Source organism: Canis lupus, chromosome 31, assembly GCF_003254725.2.
Source record: "Canis lupus dingo isolate Sandy chromosome 31, ASM325472v2, whole genome shotgun sequence".
Taxonomy (NCBI): Eukaryota; Metazoa; Chordata; class Mammalia; order Carnivora; family Canidae; genus Canis; species Canis lupus.
In genome coordinates, this window is record NC_064273.1 from 16,421,346 (window position 1) to 16,440,097 (window position 18,752).

An 18,752-nucleotide genomic window follows, 5' to 3' on the forward strand; every position below is an offset into this window, starting at 1 on the left:
TATGAAGCTAGCATTGTACTCTAAAGGTAATCTGCCTATGAAGGTTATTTATTTTCCTTCTTTCTATAGGTGATTTTCCTTCCTTCTATGGGTGAACAATAATATTTCATTAGAATTAAGTTATTAATATGTATTCCTTTTTAAAAATAGAATTGAATGATCCATATCAATCTTTAGGTCTTTCTTTCAGGGAAATTTTCTTTTATTATTTCTTTCAATATAAATTTTCTTATATTTGTAATTATGTCTTTTTCAGGGACACGACTCTTCTTCTTTTTTATTTCTTTTTCTTTTACCTACTTTCAAATCAGCTTTTATTTACATGCTTGTATCTTTTTATTTATACAGTTTTCTTGTAGCTTAATTTTTAATTTTTATTTTTGTTGCTTTTATTAAATTTTGATTTCTATAATGACACTGTTGCTTTATATATTATCTTTATTTCCTTGTATAGTTCTATCACTTATTCTGTACCATCTATAATAATTTTATGGAATCTTCTTTATGTTGACCACATAAATTTATTTGAGAACATATACAAAATAGGAATGATAACTAACAATTATTGAACACATTCAGAATTTCTTCAAACCTAAATTAAATCATTTCACAATTTTTGCGGTATTTCTGATCCATAAATATTACAAAAAAATATCTGGAATTTAATAAGAAATGCTGTGATGAACTAGCTAATCTATTATATAAGTTACTTATTTAATATATAACACTCTGAATATTGATTTTAGACATATAGATGAGGAAACTGGAATTATATAGGTGAAAGAATTATATAGGTAAAAAATAATAAAAATTACAGCAAAGACATAGAAAATGAGATATAAGATGCCAAAGAATATGCTAACTAATCTTAGGTGGGATAGAATGTAACTCTCTCTCGAAGCCTGTCCAGAAGGTGGTGTAATCATGTACTAAAAGGAAGTTATTTCAGTTGTATAGGTCTATAAGATACTTACCTCTGCTTAGAAAAATCAATTGCACGTTCAAAAAAATGTTGAAGAATAATAAAAATATTTCCATTATATTAAAAGTACTAAGGACCTAGGTGTATATCTACGATTCTCATGTGTCTCTCTGCCAGGAACTCATCCTGAAAACCATTCTAGAGCTCAATGCCATCTCAGAAGAAAATACATTTCTGAATAATGGCAACCCTTGAGAATCAAGAGAGAAAGAAGCTGATAATGTATATTTTTGTATATTTTATATGTATAAAAACTGAAAAGTTAATCAAGGAGTTTGTAGTGACATAAGCAGTTTTAATATTAATGAGATTTAGTCTCATAAATGAGGCAATTTTTTTCAATGATGTAAAGTGATTCTGAATTATTCAGAGAATGAATGCAAGATTTTAAACCTGCCTTTAGATTATATTATTACCACCAGAAAAGAGGACTTTCATAGATTTGCTTCCTAGCTCTGTTAATGTGCTATTTAAAATTCTGTATCTTTGATACAATATGATACCTTCTTATCCTTCCTATCCAAACCCTATCAGGTTTGTATATATTATTATGGTTTGATTTACAGCAAGAGTGTTATTTTCTTTACTTAATTACTTTACACTCAATTCAAAGTTTTTAGTTTGTTCTAGTTAAAATTATACTGTGTTTAGTGCTGCTAAGGCCAATGAATTCATTGATCTTTCAACAGGTCCTGTATAATTGGTAACAAAAGACAGAAAAGGCTAATTTAGCAACAAAAAAGTATTGAAGTAAAAGCATGGAAGTGTTGAATTTATAAATCGGACAGAATCAGTTCTCACTGTTCTTTGAAGTGCCCCAAATTGAACAGACATGGATTTAAATTATGGCCTTTGTTATTATTGGGCCATTCAAAGTATTGGGGAATTAGAGGGAGGCAGTTTAGCAGAGAGTGAAAGAGGATGAGCTTTGAAAACAGGTGGAACCAGGTATGGACATTGCAGTTCATATGTGGGAATACCTTCGATAAGCAACTTGACTTTTATAATTTTCTATGTATTTTATTTAACCTCTAAAGCAAAGGCAAAGTATTTTATATCTTTCAAAGTTTTTTTGAGTGTGAAAATTGTGCTTATCTATCATAAAACAATAAAACAAATGCAAAGTATTTAGGCTGCTACATAGTGTTCAGTATGTATTAGCTTTTATTTTATTATATACATTCTTTTATATTATTTGCATATTAATTTCACATGATTGGGTCATATTGGTAAACATTGAAAAGAAAACATTAAAGCTTTCCTTTTACTTTCAGCCAAGGACAAGCTCCGTGAAACAATAGAGAACAGGTATTGTATCATTGTTAAAGAGTAGGTCCTTAAATTTTTAATTCTACTGTTTTGGAATATGCCTTCATTATTAGTGCATCATTCAGTTCTCTGTTGCTAGACTGCATTATACACTTTTCTTTGCAAATTGCCTCTACATTTACATATTTAATGCAGAGATCTATCTTGCATCTTCATTACTTAAAAAAAAAAAAATCACCTAGCTTTCTAGAGCATTTAACTTGGAATTTAAATCCTTTAAAATAAAACTTAATTATATTCCTATCTTGGCTCCAATCTAGCTTTCCTAGGGTTCTAATACCATACCAATCTAATAGCATTCCTCTCTGTACCTTTCATAACATACCATATACTTGTTTTTCTCTCCACATATGAACAGCTGAATTCCACTGGAATGATTTGGGACTATTTCATTGTTTTGATATATTTTTTTTTCCATAATGCTCAAAAGTAGAGCCTAAGAATAAATATTTCTGTTTATTTAGAAACAATGTCATGTATCATATTTTGTAAGCTGTAGAAATATCAAGTATCACAAAAGATATTTTTAACAGTTTATAGAAACTATTCTCTAAAATTATAATGAAAATCAACATATTTAGTCATTAGATAATTCTTATTGCAATTCAGGATCCTTTTACATTTACATTCATAATTTAAGACAGAATTGTAACTAAAATGGATTTATTTAATGTATAAAAAGTTCTTTAAAAATCTTATTTTAACCTAAATAATAGTGAACAATTTTGTTCTCCAATATTGAGTGAATTTTATCATATTTATTATTTAAGGTATTTAGATGGTTAATTTTGTTAACCAAAGAAAGAAATGCATGGAGTCCTCTAATTTATAATAGGAATCTGAACATGATATCTACATAGCAACCTCTTGCTACAAAATCTCTTATAAATCATTGAAATTAGTAAATATCTGGAGACTATTTACTTTCTGGAATTTCTGTAATTGATACATGTAATAAAATTATATTTATTCATGTAAAGATCTACAATTAGGAAAAACTATGAAAACAGATATCCAATTTTTATTCAATTAATTTTAAAAACAAATATGAACAGCGAAACAAAACTTGCTTGGAGAAAAAGAAGGAAATTAATCAGCAGAATTTAAATGAAACTCTCTGCTACTCTGTAGAGAAGGGCTGAAGATGGCAATGGGGTAGAGAACAAGTGATGGCAGCAAATATCCATTAGGTGCTTGTCCTAGGGATCTGCACACACAGATAGCTTTCATACTATGAGAGTACATTGCAGAGCCAGCAGCATGCTCCTATAATAGACTATGTGATGAAAATAATGAGAGTACCGCCCATGGGGCTCCCAGGGGTGATGACAATGGAAATAGAGAGAGGAGCCTCTATTCTTAAATAACTCTATCACACTATGTCTAGAAAATAAACCTGTGAATGCATAAGTGAGATATGCCTTATAAGTACATAAATATTGATTAGGCACCTATATATATATGTCTTACTAAAAATCCATGTCAAATAATTTTAACTTAAATATATTTCCTTTATTTTTTTTAATATATTTCCTTTAATAATAACTGTACACATAGTTCGCCTCAGTTAAATATCTCTAACTCATCTTGTATCAAAGATACTAAAAATTCTAATATTTTTCATTGTTCTATAAGCTGACAATCCATATATATATGCATACAGATAAGTATATATGTAACTATGTACCTAATATTTAATATCACTTTTTTCTTCTTCCAAAATCAAAATGTAAAGATGTGCTTGTTCTGTAAAAGAAAATACGCGTAAGTGAATTATATTGTAAAAATCAGTGAAAAAAATCTAAGACTAAATTTTATGTATAATCTATTTTATAGAAGTTATTTCTTCCAGAAGTAAAACATCTTTATCACAGAAAATCTCAGTCAAGTGTTGTATAAGCACAACTAGAGTACATTATGAATAAATAAAGCAGAACTATCTATAAGCAAGACTTTTATTCTCTACAGAGGAAATTCCTTAATCTTAAAACCTCATCGATTGCTATCCTTTTCTTAAAAAGTGTTAGAAATAAAAGATGGCGTAACAACAATTTATCAATGTATTTTCCCTTAAATGATATTTTCACAGTTCAATATATGCTGAAAATAGTTCAACAAAGCAATTGACAGGGTAAGGAAAGAGTGCCTTCTCTATAACGTTACATCAAAGGTAGAAGAAAGAGTGGTTTAGTTTAAAAAATCTTTTATGGTAGGAACCAACACAACCATCCTTCTATTATTAGGTGTTGAATTGATGACAATTTTCAAGTGTCAGTAAACAGGGACACAAAGTCATCTATAGCCCTCTCAGGTGTTTACAGATACTATAGAGTCTCTAGAGATTCTGTAACTGCGCTTAAGGCTATACTTCTTCCATTATGATTTTTCCTTTTTTACTATGTTTGGGCTTTGACTGAGTTTTCATCAAAGGTCAAAGTATAAGTTTATTGCCTGAAGGCTTGCTTTCTTTTGAGTCCAAAGAAAGTGTCAACTAAAATAAAAGATCTTCCACTAATATATCCCCTTCTATCCTCAAGTTCACCAACACCTTTATAATGAAACTAAAGATAAGTAAATTCCCTAGATGGGAAGAGGCAAGAACAGGTCTGAATTAGTGATTTCTGTATTTACAGTGATATAATAATAATAAAATGCTTTTACACATACTACCATGTATACAAACCAAAATGTGAAGCATCTTATCATCTGTTCCTAAGAATTTTTGTTACTTTCCTCCTAAATACAGTAAATTTCATTGTACATACTACCTGCCCATTATCCAGGTGGGATCACACTAGGTGATTTCCGAGGCAGAGTTGGTGCAGTTTGATCAAGGTAGCAAGGGTACAATCTTCTCTCTCCAAATTGAGGAAATAATACTAAGCTAAGTCCACAAGAAACATAGGAGTGAAGCGAGCTATACTTGCAAACAGGCTTGTCAATTTCCATGCACACTCTCCTTTTTTTATTATTATTGCAAGAATACTTAAGATGAAATGCACCCTCAACAATGTTTAAGTGTACAATATTGTATTGCTAACAATAGGTACGATGTTATACAGCAGATTTAGAACTTATTAATCTTGTACAACTGAAATGTTACAAAACATTAACAACCTTCCCCTTCTCCATCCCTCTAGCCTCTGACATCAGTTCTACTTTCTGATTCTAAGAGTTTGACTCTTATAGATACCTCATGTAAGTAGAATCATGCAGTGTTTGTCCTTTTTAAAAAAGATTTTATTTATTTATTCATGAGAAACAGAGAGATAGGCAGAGACACAGGCAGAGGGAGAAGCAGGTTCTTCGCAGGGAGCCTGATGCAGGACTCAATCCCCAGACTGAGGATCACACCTTGAGCCAAAGGCAGATGCTCAACCACTGAGCCACCCAGGCATCCCAGTGTTTATCCTTCTGTGACTGACTTATTTTACTTAGCATAATGTCTTTAAAGTTCATCCATGTTGTTGCGTATGATGTGATTTCCTTTTTTAAGACTTTAGAACATTTCATTTGTGTATGTACAGCATTCTTTTATTTATTTATACATCAGTGAATATTTAGGTTGTTTCCACATCTTGGCTATTGTGAACATAGGTGCACAGATAACTCTTTGAGACTCTGATTTCAGTTCTTTTGTATAAGCACCCATCATTGAGATTGTTGGATCATATGATAGTTCAGTTTTGTGGGGGGTTTTTGTTTTATTGTTTGTGGGGGGGTTTTTGTTTTATTGTTTGTTTGTTTGTTTTTAGGACTCTCCATCCCATCTTCCATAGCAACTGCAACATTTTATATTCCCACCTCTTCTACTTTTAAACACCCAAAGTCCTAGCAGGTAGATGGTTTAAAATATACTTGGAACAAGGTCCAGTATTGAGGGCCTCAATATATGGAGTGGAGAAAGCCCGATGTCGTGCTTTGAAGTATATTGTATCTTTGTTTCAGATGAGACTGGTCATTGATTACTGTGTTTGTAAATGAGAAAATTCAAAGGAGGACTTTGAAACAGCCCAGCCTCAGGAAATGGGACCAGGAACACTTGCTGACTGAATCAGTTGACCCAAGTTCATCAGCTAAGGTTCAGGAATTAGTCACTATTTTCATGTAAAATCATTTTGAAAAGTAAATATAAGAAATCAGACAAAGAAGCCAACTAGGCAGTTTTCATGGCATCAGTTTGGGTCACATAAAATGCACCTTGACGACCATAGACGTTTTCCAAGGAGATAATGTTTTCCAAAGACTAATAAGCACTAGTGTAGGGGAAAGAATGAGTAACAAAAACAATAACAACCATAAGCAATCCATATCACACAAATTCCTGGAGATTTAGAGAAAACACAAAATTGAAATGAAAAGACATAAGCCAAAATCTTACTCCTTCTCTTAGCAGCAATGCCATACAAAATGTCACTTTACAACAGTGATAAAGATTACACACTATTATAACTCACAGACTGTGGTTTGCTGAGTCATGTTCTAGAGATTAGTAAAGAATAGTAAAACTGTTAGGAAATGAAGTTGAAAATTTATGGTGATAGATTCATACTCCAAATACTTTAAACTTGTAAATACCCTACTGCCTTCTCCACCTTTCCATTTAGATATATGATAAACATATGGATTGCAACATTTTTAAAATTTACATACAATATTTTTTATATTCATTTTTAATTTTTTTAATTCAATAGTTCAACTTAATTTAAATTCAACTAACATTTAGTGCATTATTAGTCTCAGGGAAATAATTTAGTGATTCATCAGTTGCATCAATGCTCATCACATCAAGTTCTGTCTTTAATGCCCATCACCGGTCACCCCATCCCCCACCGACCTCCTCTCCAGCAGCCCTCTGTTTCCTAGATTAAGAATCTTTTATGGTTTGCCTCCCTCTCTGTTTTCATCTTATTTCATTTTACCTTACCTCCCCTATGTTCATCTGTTTTGTCTCTTAAATTCCATAGGAGTGAAATCATATGGTATTTACCTTTTCTAACGGACTTATTTTGCTTAGCATAATACCTTCTAGTTCCTTCCACATCATTGCAAATGTCACCATTTTTGATGGCTGAGTAATTTTCCATTGTGTGTATATATGTGTGTATTTCATATATATATATTTCATATATGTGTGTGTTTCATATATATATTTCATATTTATATATAAAATCTTTATTCATTCATCTGTCAATGGACATCTGGGCTTGTTCCATATTTTGGCTACTGTGAACATTGCTGCTATAAACCTTGGGGTTCATGTGTCCCTTCGAATCGCTATGTTGCATCCTTGGATAAATACCTTTTAGTGGAATTGCTGAGTCATAAGGTAGTTCTAGTTTTAACTTTTTGAGGAATCTCTGAACTGTTTACCAGAGTGGCTGCACCATTCCCTATCATGAATGCAAGAGGGTTCCCCTTTCTCCTCATCCTCACCAATATCTGTTGTTTCCTGAGTTATTAATTTTAGCCATTCTGACTGGTGTGAGGTGGTATTTCATTGTGATTTTTATTGTATTTCCCTGATGCTTACTGATGTTGAGCACTTTTTCACGTATCTGTTTGCCATTTGTATGCCTTTTTAGGAGAAATGTCTTTTCATGTCTTCTTGTTTTTGGACTGCAATTTTTGTTTTGTTTTGTTTTGTTTTGTTTTTTTGAGGGTTGTGTTTGATACATTCTTTATAGTTTTGGGATACTAGCCCTTGATGTGATATGTTATTTGCAAATATCTTCCCCATTCCACAGATTGCCTTCTAATTTTGTTGATTCCTTTTACTGTGCAGAAGCTTTTCATCCTGATAAAATCCAGTGATTCATTTTTGCTTTTGTTTGCTTTGCCTTTAGAGACATGTCTAGCTAGAAGTTGCTGTGGTCAAGGTCAAAGAGATTGCTGCCTATGTTCTTCGCTAAGATTTTGATGGATTCCTATCTCACATTTAGGTTTTCCATCCATTTTGAGTTTATTTTTGTGTATGGTGTAAGAAAGAGGTCTGGTTTTGTTCTTCTGCATATGACTGTACAGTTTTCCTAACACCATTTGTTGAAGAGACTTTATTTTCTCCATTGGATATTCTTTCTTGCTTTGTCAAAGATTACTGACCATAGAGTTGAGTGTCCATTTCTGGGTTCTCTAGTCTGTTCCCTTGATGTATTTGTTTTTATGCCAGTACCATAAATGTCTTGATGATTACTGCTTTGTAATACAATTTGAAGTCTGGAATTGTGATGCCTCCAGCTTTGGTTTTATTTTTCAACATTCCTTTGACTATTCTGGGTCTTTTATGATTCTATACAAATTTTAGGATTGTTTGTTCTATCTCTATGAAAATGCTGATGGTATTTGGTAAGGATTGCATTGAATGTGTAGATTGCTTTGATTAGCATAGACATTTTAACAATATTTGTTCTTCCCATCCATGGACATGGAATGTTTTTCCATTTCTTTGTGTCTTTCTCAATTTCTTTCATAAGTATTCTCTAGTTTTCAGAGTATAGCTCTTTTATTTCTCTAGTTAGGCTTATTCTTAATTACCTTATGGGTTTTGGTGCATTGTAAATGGAACTGATTCCTGATTTCTCTTTGTGTGGCTTCATTGATGGTGTATAGAAATGCAACAGACTTCTTTGCATTGGTTTTAAACCATGCAACTTTGCTGAATTCCTGTATCAGTTTTAGCAATTTTTTTAATGGAGTCTTTGAGTTTTCTTCAAAGAGTATCATGTTGTCTACAAAGTGTGAATATTTGACTTATTCTTACTGATATGGATGCTTTTAATTTCTTTTTGCTACCTGATTGCTGAGGCTAAGACTTCCAGTACTATGTTGAATGGCAGTGGTAAGAGTGGACATCCCTGTCATGTTCCTGACCTTAAGGGAAAGCTCTCAGTTTTTCCCAGTTGAGAATGATATTCACTGTGGGTCTTTCATATATGGCATTTATGATATTGAGATATGTCCCGTCTATTCCTACCTGATGAACATGGATGCAATAATTCTTATAAAGATACTAGCTCATAGGATCCAACAGTACATTAAAAGAATTATTTACCACAACCAAGTGGGATTAATTCCTGGGATGCAGGGGTGCTTCAACCTCTGCAAATCAATCAATGTGATACACCACATTAAAAAAAGAAGAGTAAGAATCATGTGATCCTCTCAATAGGTGCAAAAAAAGCATTTGACAAAATACAGCATCTTTTCTTGATAAAAATCCAGACTGCAATGTCATTACATTGGAGTTCCATAGCTCCTCCCAGAAACAATCTTCTCTGACAGTCTTTCTCAACTCAGTTGCTGGTTACCCTACGTTTCCATCTACTCAAGCCAAAATCCTGAATTCTATCTTGACTTCAAAATGCATGTCCTTAAAAAAGATTCAAGGTTAAAAAAAAAAAAAAAAGATTCAAGGTGATTGAGACACTTTTCACTTGATTTTGAAAAATTATAAGGTCTCTTAAGAACTAGGCTCAGAACTGGCATACTATCAGACCAGTCTCATTTTCATGGCCCAACCAAGTCATAAGCTACATACCAAGTCATGAAATGGAAAAATATACCTTGCTTTTTTTTTAGGCAGGTTTACATTGTCTCATGACAAAAGAAGTCGAGGTAAGAAGGTGAGTAAGTGAAGACAATAATGCAGTCCCCTAAAAGAATAGTTCTACCTCCCTCTTGTATACTTGTATTTGTTCATGGAACAAAATATACCAAATGTCCACTCTGTGCCAAATTTATATAGGTAGTGACAAGGTATTCTTCCTTCATTTTTTTCTAAAGATAATGTTTAAGTGGAAGAGTTAAAAAATAAATAAGGATAATGTAAGATATTTACAGCTTATAATGGGCATTATGAATAGATAAGGATATTGTGATCTTAGAGGAAAAAATGTATTTTGTTTAGTCAGGTAGGTGACATTTAGTTGAGATATACAAGGGGCAAATATGGTAGATCAATAGATGGATAGATAGATAGATATGATCATTTGATTCAGAGCAGTACAAGTATAAGTATACCTGTATACATGTGTGCCTGGGTGTGTATTGGTCAAAGCATACGTTATGGCATCAGAAGTATTGGATTCAAATTCTTTCCCCCACTCACCAAGTGTGTGACATGGGGAAGGTGTTTAAGCTCACCATTGCTGCAGTTATAATTTAATACAATGTAAGACTGAGAGCAGTTACCTACTTGGTATAAAGGATAACTTCGAAAAGAGTTTTCCAAATGATGATAGGCTTAAACTTTCAGAATTATTCTTTATGCATTACAATGATGTTAATATCTTGAATACTTATTTATACAAAAAGTTACTTTATATATTATAAACAAAAATAATGAAAAATTTTGAATATTTCTCTTACTCATTTAATATTCAGGTAATCTGTATGAAATAAGTGTTATTATTATCTTCATTTTATAGTTGAGAAAACAAAAATTTACAGAAGTTAATAATTTGCCTGCAGAGACAAAGACAGTGGAAACTGGAATTTGTGCCAAACAGTCTGAGTCTGAAACTGTATGCTCAGCTACTGTATGCAAGGCCAGTGTATGCCTTGGAACATTTAAAAAACCCTTTACATTTGTGTCATTTGTGTTACACACATAACAGGTGAATTTAAAAAGGAAAACAGCACCACTGCCCTCACTCTTGTTTTTTTTTTTCCACATTTGAAATGTCTACCTTGGACACTCTTACTTCCATTTCCCTATTCAGAGGTAATCACTCAGCAATTCAGTGTACACTCTTAGAATTCTTTAAAACTTTGTTTATTAAGGCAGTTTTAGGTTACAATAAAACTGCGAGGGGGGTACAGAGATTTCCTATTATATTCCCCTATCCCACACATGCAGAGACTCATCCATTGTAAACCTCACTTGACAGAAGGGTACATTTTTTTTTTAACCAAGAATGAACCTATAGTGATACATTATAATCACCAAAGTCCATAGTTTACCTTAGAGTTTGCTCTTGGTGTTGTACATTCTATGGCTTTGGACAAGTGTATAATAACATATATCCTTCATTATAATATCATACTGAGAATTTTCACTGCTCTAAAACCCCTCTGTGCTCACCTATTCATCTCTTCCCACTTACCTGGCAACCACTGATCTTTTTACTGTCTTTATAGTTCCGCCTTTCCCAGAATGTCGTATAGTTGGAATCATACAGTATTTAGCCTTTTTCAGCTTGGCTTCTTTCACTTTGTAATAGAAATTTAAGGTTTGTGTGTGTCTTTTTTATGGCTTGATAGCTCATCTCTTTTTAGTACTGAATAATATCCCATTGTGTGGATGCACTATTTTATTTATACCCTTTTATTTTCCTCTAAATTTTATACAAAAAGTCAGTTTCCCAAGGTTTCCATCTTAAGTTTTTTTTCTCTTATAAACTTAGCCCTTCAATTCCAGCCATACTAATTCTTTATACACTGTTATGTTGAACTCTTACAACTATATTTCTAGTTTTAGTTTAGTTATCTGATTGGCCAAAATCCCATATTTCTGACAACCTTCCAGACATTACCATCTTGATGATCTACAGTAACTTCAGCAAGACTAACAAGAATTTACCCAAACTTGTTTTTAATATCCAATTTTTCATCTAGCTAAAGCGGCATTTGGGTAGCTCAGTCAATTAAGTGTCAGGCTTTTCAGCTCAGTCATGTTCTCAGGCTCATGAGATCAAGTCCCACTTTGGGTTCTGAGCTGAGCATAGCACCTGCTTAAGATAGCAGCAATGTCCACAATAGCCAAAATGAGGAAAAAGTTCAGATGTCTATCAACAGATGAATGGATAAAGGAGATGTGGTATATAGATACACATATATAGATATATAGATATAGGTGGATATATAGATATATACACACACATACAATGGAGTATTATTCGGCCATCATTATTTGGTCCTGCCATTTGCAATGACGTGGATGTATCTAGAAGATATAATACTAAGTGAAATAAGTCAGTCAGAGAAAAACAATTATCATATGATTTCATTCATATATGGGATTTGAGAAACAAAACAGAGGAGCAGAGGGGATGGAGGGAAAAATAAGATGAAATCAGAGAGGGAGAGAAACCATAAGGGACTTTTAACTCTAGGAAACCAACTTAGGATTACTGGAGGGAATGGGGTGGGAGAGGGGGTAACTTTGGTGATGTAATGAGCACTGGTGTAATATAAGACTGATGAATCACTGAACTCTACCTCTGAAACTAATAATACATTATATGTTAATTAATTGAATTTAAATAATTATAAAACAATAAACAAGATTAATATTCTGTTTCTAAATTAAGTAAATAAATCTTTAAAAAAATTAGTGCTGATCCAGTTATCCAATATCAGACTTATTATCAACTCACAATTATTCTCTTTAATCTAAATGCCATTTTCAGCCTGACAGTTTCCCACTGATAGCGATTAGCCATTTATTATTTTGAACACTTATTAGTATTGCTATACGTGTAGGTCTTTCAAATTTTCTGACTTCCATATCCTCCACAGATGATACTCCTGCCACAAATGTGATCATTTTATCTCTATGTTTAATGTTTTATATGATATCTACTTTAATTTTTTATTTTTTAAAAGACTTATTACAGAGAGAGAGAGCATTAGAGAGAGATCACAAGCAGGGGGAAGGGATAGAGGGAGAAGTGACTCCTCCCTGAGCAGGGAGCCGCATGAGGAACTTGCTCCAAGGACCCTGGGATCATGACCTGAGCTAAAATTAGACACTTAACAGACTGAGCCACTCATGTGCCCTGCTATCTACTTTTAAATGTTTATTGGTCAACAAATAAACAAAAAAAACCTAACATATGATATACTTCTATCTATATTTTATTCTCAAACTTCCTTTCCTGAAACTCCACACCAGGTGTTTTCTAGTTTGTTAACACTAGAACCATTTGCTATTAATTGTCCTAGTTAATTCCTTTACACACACCAAATTCCCTTATTCTTCTAAATGTATATACATTTTGATAGAAATTAACCTTTCAAAAATGAGTATATATTTGATTTTATTTACCCTATGTCATGATTCTTCTATCAATAACACATCTTTTGTAAAATATATTTAATAAGCTATCTCCTAATAATCTTATTTAAGATCTTCAATAGCATCCTCAAAATACCTGCTCACATTGAGTCAAGTTTTTAGTTTTGTTAAATACTAATTTATATGAGAATGTTCTCAATTTCACTGTGCTTTGCATCCTATTATTCAATAGTAAATGGAGTCATCTAAGAAATAATTAACAACATTCATTTAAAAGTTAATGTCACAGCATTAACTGAAGTACATTTTCTTGAAACTCTCTTTGAATGACTATGTTAATATTTACAAGTTTTATTAATAAATTTCACTTATCTTTGAGCACATATAAAGAATGTGTATGTATGTGGTAGTCAATCATTACGCTTTATGTATGAGACACCAATCTAATGGTAAATATTCTGGTACAAGGCCTATGCTGGCCAATTTTATTTTAACTTTAAATTATCAGTATGAATATTCATAATATGTAGCAATTTTACAAATGTGCTTGAGTAGGCAGCAATAATTGCTGCAATATGCTGAGAGTTAAATTAACTGAAGAAAACAAAAGTGGCAGGAACTAATTAAAAAACTGGAACAAGAATGAATGGGAATTTTTTAAGTGCCTTATGAAATGTTTAGTAGCCAATTCATTTGTGGGAGGAAAAACATATTATAATTAAGAGATTATTTTTGTTCAGGATGCATTGAATTTTTGCTGTATTTTTACTAATTATTTAGGCATTAACAAATATAAAAATAATTAGTTGAAACAGGTATTTCTCTGATATGCCTAGGAGAATTCTAGTTTTAGGGAGGACAAATTAATATTAATTCATTAGGATTTTTATTATTTATCTGATATATAAATACAAACCAAATGATTTGTGGGAATTGAATACCAACGAAACTACAATCCTTGACCTAAGAAATTATATAATTTATTAAGAAAGATATGTATATAAAAATAAATTTTTGATTAATTTGTTAGAGGTATCAAATTTGATGAAAGCAATGAAGTTGGATACTGATTCATAGTAAGAGAATATTAGGGAGATTTAAGAAGAAGAATATCTTATAGAAAGAAAATAGAACATGGCATTGTGATAAAAATGCCATATATTCACAGAAATCATATCTTAGTCTTCCTTGGTACCCAGCAAAAGTCAACTGCACTCCAAACCGTTTGGCAGCTGGATATGTCCATATTACTGAGCTTTAGCCTTGAGAGCATTTCCAGGCCCTTTCAGAAAACTACCTTCCTACACTCCATGTTCTCCCTGGAAGCAAAAGACTCCAAAGCCATAAAAAATAGGGAACCCCAAAATAGAGTGATCCTGATTGCATGATGCTTCTGTTTAGTAAACACCATTTTGGTGAATATCCATGATAGGCAGTTATATGAGTGAGAAATAGTCTGATGTTTGTGAGGTCCTCTGTTAGAGCATCAGGTGTCCAACTAGTAAAGAAAGCACATCCTCTATTACTACAATTTACACAGATCATAGGTAAGATAGCATAGGGACGCCTGTGTGGCTCAGGGGTTGAGTAAGCATCTGCCTTTGGCTCAGATCGTGATCCTGAGGTCCTGGGATCGAGTCCTGCATCAGGCAGGACTCTGTAGAGAGTCTGCTTCTCCCTCTGCTTATGTCTCTGCCTCTCTCTGTGTCTTTCATGAAAAATAAATAAAAATAAAGACAATCATAGTTAGGAAAATTATTTTTGAATTTATTTTCCAGGCAACAAGATGAGATACAATGAAATAAGACAAACAAAACAGATGTGAGCAAGATTCTCTGGCAGCAAATGAGAGGAAGGAGGAAGAGGAGATCTGCAAGTAAACCATTTTGTAATTTCACAAAATGGACATGTAGGTATAAGCTAGTTTTAAGGATAAAATTAATAGGCTTTTATAAAGGAACTTTGTAAGTTGGACAAAGAGAAAATCAAAAAGTCTATCAACATACAAGTCTATTCAACATACAAGCTGAGAAAAGGTTAGTGAAGCTTGATGGAATAAACCACACTCAGGATTGAAAAGTGCTAAGGAATGACCTAATGACTGACCATTGATTCTCCCAGGCTTAGAGTAGATTCTCAGGAATGTGTTGGGGTCGTTTTATGCAACTTATTTGTGTGTAACTAGCGAGTAACATGGGGCCAGAATCTCAATGAAGGGGTGACTGAGAGAATGATCCCACTGGAATATCATACATGGTCCTTTTTTTTTTTTTTTTTCTAATGCGGACTGGTGAATCTGGATATCATTGAACAATTGAATTCTGATTATCTGGAGTCAATCTTCGTTGAGTCAAAATCTTTGAATATCTCTATTACTTGACACTAAAAATATATCATGTAGTTGTGTCTTTTGATAATTTCCTTCAATCTCATCATCATGGGGTAGAGAATCTCCACAGAGAAAAGAGTCAACAAAAAAGTAAGCAAAAGAAGATGTCTGTAAGGAGCAATGGAAAGTCTATATTTGTTCTGTAATCTGGTTTAATCAAGGATACATTGAGACAGACAAGTTTTGTCTTAATAGGAATATTTAATTCATTGACCTATACTGTTATCTTTCTTCTTTTAGCTTGATGTCTACTGTATTTTTGTTTTCTGTTTATCTTAAGTATTTTATATTTTTTTCTTTCCCCTATTAGCTCCTTTGGGATTACTGTTAGTACTAACATACAGTCTTTAACTACTCTTTGAGTGTTACCCTAGCACTATGAATCCTTGAATATTAGACCCTCATTTAAATGAGAAATTTTATCCCTACTCAGATATTATTAGACCCTTAAAACACTTTACCCCTCTCAACTTTTAAGTAATTGTTTTAATTAATTCAACCTCTCTGTATATAAACCTTATAAGACATTACATTTTTTTGTTTTAAGTAAATATTAATTTAGATTTAGTTGTATAGTTACAATCGCCATTTTTATTCATTTCTTTCTATATTTCTATATTTCCCTCTGGGACCATATTCTTTTTGCCTAAAGCACTACTTTAATATTATTTTTATAATAGGTCTGCTAGAGCATTGATCAACATTGTACTTCTCTATGCTACAAGTTTTATGAAGGGATAGAACTATTTTCTTTTGGGGGGAGATACCAACATATAACACATTGGAGGGAAAATTAAAAATTAAATGGGAAATGTGATTGCTAATGGTTTACTTTTTTCCCCTCAATATTTTTTTAAAGAATTATTTATTTATTTGAGAAAGAGAAAGGGTGTGTGCTTATGCATGCTAATGAGGGGAGGGGCAAGGGCAAGAGTCTTCAAGTGGACTCCCCACTCAGCATGGAGACCAAGGGGGCCTCAGTCTTATAACCCTTGAGATCATAGCCTGAGCCAAAATCAAGAGTGGGCTGCTTAACCGCTCAACTGACTGAGCCACCCAGGCATCCCTCCCCTTGATATTTTATTGCTCTCAGCAAACAATTGAGAACTATTTAAAAAAAAAAAAAAAAAAAAACTATTGATAACTATTATCTGACTCTTGGTTGACTTCTTCCTGATTTACTGATGAAAACTTGGGCAGCAAGAGGAGAAATTGTACAGAAATCACTTAATTACAACTTTTCATTTAATAGCATCTACCCATAGAGATAGGTAAAGACATTTGACCTTGATTGTTTTCAGAGAATTCTTTGACCTACTTTGGACTGTTATCATATAGAGAGGTAACTTTAGGCACAATGGATTTTGACCTTGGTCTGCTATGAATGGGGTACCTACTCCCCAGGTCATATAAGCATCAGCAGTGAGTGGATGGCCAGATGAACAACTGTAGTAAATGATGTCCCTGTGGAACATAGGAAGCTCATATTCTTGACATACTTTTATTCTTGGGACCAAGCTATTTACAGGTAAAATACGTTCTCCTGATTTGTTCAGGAAAATTCTACATCTGAGAGGCTAGGAATTGAAGAATGGAGAAGTTGAAGTCTACTTAAGGCCAGTGCTGTGTTTCTTGAAGGGAAAAAAAATTGATAGTAAGTTACCTACACAAATTAGAAGAGATCTATCAGTAATAAGAGTAAATACCTTAACACTCTACGACATGGACTGCAGAGAATTGGAAAGTCAACCAATTTTTGTTTTATTTCTCAATTAGTCCAGAACCTGGGCAATTACATATCCTAAAATATATGCATATGTTGCTAGATACATCCATTGAGTGAAGATCAGAAAAAATGAGAAGTAGAGATCCTGTTCATTTGAAGTATTAAGAATATCGGGGGTGGGGGCAATTTTCAGAGGCTGCGGTGTGTGTTGGGGGTCTGCCTTCTGCCGCCTCCTCCCCTCCAGGCCTGGACGTGTGTGGGAGTTGGGCAAGCCTGGGGAGTTGTACTCGTGGGGGCTTAAGATGCAGCTACCTCAGTGTGTGGGGCCCTGCCCTGGGCAGGCAGCTTTGGGTTCATAGTGCCGGGGGCCTGGTGTGGGGTGAGGCCAGACTGCCCCATCGTGGCCTGGGCAGGCGTGGGTTCCGGGTCAGCTTCTCTTACCTCAGACATTCTGTTTGCAATAAATGCCATATAGCCAAAAAAATAAAAAAATAAAATAAATAAATAAATAAAAATAAAAATCCAAATCTCTGATTCATGTGTTAAAAAAAAAAAAAAAAAAAAAAGCTGGGACTTCAGCATCCTGAGCCAAACCAGTCATATAGGAGATGATCAGAATATCTCCATGTGTTCATAAATGAACTTGGATTTTGTACAGGTCTGCAGAAGGTGTTTTCTGCCATCTGTTTGCATACAGCCAAACTCCTTAGAAGTGTGGCTGATGACAAAGGTTGGAGACACTGCGTCCTGCGCATGCCCTGTAACATAAGGCTCTGGAAGAAGTTTCCCTTTGTAATTCACAAGCTCTAATTCTGCGGTGAGTCTCAGCTTTATGATAGCATTCACAAGGCGCTCAATAATAGTATTGTCATGCAGAGTTTTAGCCCTTTATGTGTCTGGGGGGCGGCTCTCTCTTTTTTTTTTTTTTAACTTCTATTTTTTTATTTTTAAATAATATACAAAGTATTTTTTTTTCAAGACTCGTGGGGCATGATCTCATTCAAGTTGAGCGTCTGCACCTCCCTCCGGCAGACCAGACCGGCTGTTAGGCTAGTGTGGGGCACTTATTGCACATCTTGCTTTTTATGGAAGATTCTGAAGTCACTGGATGGTGCATCTCTCCTCAGTAGTCTCAGGGCACTTCTCACACATTTTCGGTTCCTTTTTCATTGTTGATAGAGGTGAAAGGTGATCCATTACTTGACGTAGAATATCCTTACTTTCGCTAGGAGGCAGGTTACTGAAATAGTACGGTGGTGGCAGCTGCATAAATAGTTCTGGAGAGATTTTGGAGGTAATCCTGACTTTT

The 18,752-nt window shown here is 33.5% G+C and overlaps 1 long non-coding RNA gene across 1 annotated transcript; it reads left to right on the forward strand.

Annotated features, from left to right (window-relative positions):
* The first annotated feature begins 2,260 nt into the window (after nucleotides 1-2,260).
* On the forward strand, nucleotides 2,261-15,231 carry LOC125754134 (uncharacterized). Its single transcript, XR_007407616.1, has 3 exons — nucleotides 2,261-2,290; nucleotides 5,452-5,509; nucleotides 15,107-15,231. It is a non-coding gene; the product is annotated as an uncharacterized LOC125754134 (long non-coding RNA).
* The last annotated feature ends 3,521 nt before the right edge of the window (nucleotides 15,232-18,752 follow it).